This window comes from Adiantum capillus-veneris, chromosome 13, assembly GCF_014529385.1.
Source record: "Adiantum capillus-veneris isolate H3 chromosome 13, ASM1452938v2, whole genome shotgun sequence".
NCBI classification, from domain to species: Eukaryota; Viridiplantae; Streptophyta; class Polypodiopsida; order Polypodiales; family Pteridaceae; genus Adiantum; species Adiantum capillus-veneris.
In genome coordinates, this window is record NC_140943.1 from 20,495,700 (window position 1) to 20,499,165 (window position 3,466).

General features: G+C 44.3%; 1 pseudogene; it reads right to left on the reverse strand.

Annotated features, from left to right (window-relative positions):
• Nucleotides 1-266: 266 nt before the first annotated feature.
• On the reverse strand, nucleotides 267-2,973 carry LOC147443680 (uncharacterized; annotated as a pseudogene).
• Nucleotides 2,974-3,466: the final 493 nt, after the last annotated feature.

Consider the following 3,466-nt stretch of genomic DNA (forward strand, 5'->3'; position numbering starts at 1 on the left):
AGTTTGATTCTTGAACACAATGCACATAGCATGTCAAGCACATAAGTCAAATCTCCATGTAAATAAGATGAAATCCAAACCATTATCTTGTCGAGACTCGACAGACTACATAGCACAAGACTGTAAAGAGTCAAGACTGGAGTGATGGTGTCAAAACCCATACGGAAAACACAAAAAAAGCTGTCCCATGACAAAATGATAGAGTAGCATGACAAAATATGCAAATCTGAGCGCTAGTGAGTCGCTCCTCTAGACTCAAAAAGAGACTACTGAGATCCATCTGACTGACTCCCCTCATCACTCTCACACTCTGAAGGAGTCGGAGTAAGTCGCCTAGTAGTAGAAGTAAGCTCTGCAACATTGCGTCTAGGCCTACGTGCTCGAGTAGTTCTCTCAGGACGAGCACTAGTAGTAGCAACCGTGGACTCCCCACACCGGCGACGTGTAGTAGAACGAGTCTGTCGTGAGAACCTCATCATGTCCTCACGGATGAAATCATACACATCATCCTCAGGTGTATGTGGTTGGAGATGTGAGATGTCGGCTGCCTCAACTACAATCTGTCGATGATCCACTTGCTTTGGTAGCCAACTGACAGGGCCGGCACTATCCAATCCGCCCGCCTTCTCCAATACCCGAAGATTGGCATTAACAAATGCCAACCTATCAAGTTGGGGAGTATTGAGCCTACAAAAAAGTTAAGACACCACAAGTTAGGCAAAATGCATAAACTAGTCACTGCAATGAACATATGACCAAAGCTAAATTCTCATTGAGAAGCTCACCTATTTCGATCTTTTGTATGTATGTCCCCCATTATGCTCCATAGCCTCTCCGCACCGGATGAGCTCACCTCTTGGGAGAGGACCCGCAAAGCCAAAGAATGCAACATGGGTGTCAAACCCCCAAATTTTTCCCACCATGAAACTGGAAGTGCTTGGTTTTCAACATCTTTGGCAATTGCTCGAGAAAAATTTCCCCTGCCACCTATATGTATAATTTCTCACAAGAATCAAGACACAATTTGCAAGCTCTAAAGACTTTAGAATATGATATTTATGATTGTGCTTTAAGACCTTATACGTATAGACTTTAGAGATCTTTACCTCTATACTCCAAAAGATCCTCTTCTAGTCGATTTTGCGCATGACCATTGTTTCGATAGATTCTCTCCACATATTCATTCCATCCGGTCAAAACCACACGATTGGATCTCTGAGTCTCACTTCTCCAAGCAGGATGTAGCATGTGGGCTACACAATGTATAGGACGGCGAAACCAATTCCATCGTACATCAAATATGTCAAGCATGATGCTTACTCTACATGTCACAAGTTCACATAATCACGTGTGAACTATGATATGTGTAATCATGTAATGCCATAAGAGTTAAGACTTGAAAGAAAGATAAATATTTCAAAAACCTTACCTGTCTGAGCTCAATGACGTGCAATCACGTATGGCTACCCTCAACTTTGTCATGAGCTCATAGAGGAGATCGAGGGTGGATCCCTCACTATCACACAAGAGTAAAACGCTAACTATCGGCTGAAGAGCTGCTTGAAGGCCATCAATCTCCCGCCAAAACGTGTTGTTGCAAATCACCCCATCAAGGATCGCCCCGGCAGTAGGAGTGGTGGAGTCTGGCCAATTTAACCACCTTTCATCTACCACCATACGACGCAAGTCATCTTTGCATTTCATCAAGCTGTACATAAAACAATGTATATTTGAGCTTCACATAAGTCTAAAAAATGGGCATTCAAAGAATAGGAAACCTTTGAGAAGCTCACCGGCACGAGACAATAAAGATGTAGCAAAATTGGGTCTTTGCCGGCTTCTTGAGAGCCCATTTGCTATGGGCAGTGAACAACCCTAGAGCAAATGATTTTCGATGAATGAAGTTGATAAGCTGTAGAGCTTTATCAACTAGTGTAGTCACCCATGGTAGTGCACCAATATCTTCCATCATAAGATCAATGGAGTGTGCTGCACAAGGACTCCATACTATGTGTGGATATGTAGCTTCGACCATTTCGCCCATAAGCTTGCAATTGCTTGCATTGTCTGTCACCACTTGCACCACATGTTGTGGCCCAACCTCCTCGATAGCATCTCGAATGTGCTGAAAAATAAGCTCTCCTGCACATTTGGGATTCGAATCTTGTAAGTTGTAACTTGTAAGAAACACTTCACTTTGATTTCCAAGAGACAAGAAATAAGGATAAGAAACATACTAGTGATTCGTATGCCAGCTCCTGACACATCAATGGCTCTCAAAAATGTTGTGCCGGTACAACAAGAGACGAGGATGTTGAGTAGGTGACGCTTTCGCACATCTTTCCAGCCATCCGATATGATAGTGCAACCATATATTGCCCAAGAATCTCTATGACCCTGCAATTGCTCATGAACCATGTCTACTTGATGTCTCAATCTGCTAGTGCGAAGTGCATCGGATCCGGCAGGAGTAATTGGTGCTCCTGTAGGCTGCAGCCATTGAGACGGCATTCACAAATCTTTTGTAGGCCCCTGTGCGTGCAGCATGTAATGCAATGTTGCATTGGTAAAAAAAATGCTCCTCGGCAATCTCGGCCGCCTTCTTCAAGCTAGGAGCCCAAACATCATGCAAAGTAGAAGAGCGCCTAGAAGTGCGAGCCCTCTTCTTATGCGTACCTACTCCAAGTTGTCCCACTTCGGGTTGGGAAGGAGCTACCTGTGTAGCGCTAATAGAAGGAGCAGCATGACTAGTATCCACGTCTTGAGTGCTAGCTTCTGTAGCATCTCCTGCATTGCTATCTTCCACACTAGCAGTAACATTTGGAGCACGACAGGTGGAAGAGATATTTGGAGTCGAGGCTCGTGGAGTACTAGATGTAGTAGCGATATTTGAAGTTGAGGCTCGTGGAGTACTAGAAGTAGCACCCACCATAGGCAAAGGAGCGTTTTGAGCAGCCAATTTACCTTTTTCATCTTGGACTTTCTTTAAGAGGGCCTCTTCACCTATTGGGGACTCGAGAGAGGGCATGACAAGACTGATGTACTTCGCACGCTCACCCCCAAAAGAAAGCCACAACTCTTCGGAGATAGATTTGCATGCATCTCTCCCTTTGCTTCCGATCCAAGCGTAATGGGCTTTCAAGCGGGTCACACCTCCTGTGAGCACATCCCCACACAGCTTACATACAACCTTGCGAGAGCTAGATTTGTGATATTTGGAAATGAAAACTGTAGACTCCCATGGATCCCTCTCAATTACTGGTTGCCTGATTTGTCCTCTCACCATGATCGAAGATCCTCAGCCCGACAAATTTTGAAACATGTAAGAGTGAACACATGTGAGAAATTGACCGCAAAAATCTTCGAGAAAATTGACCAGAGGCGGGACATGAGTCACGAGTGACCATTGACTCGTGAGTCTTCACAATTTATAAATGATAATTTGATAACTCTCTCTCTCTCTCTC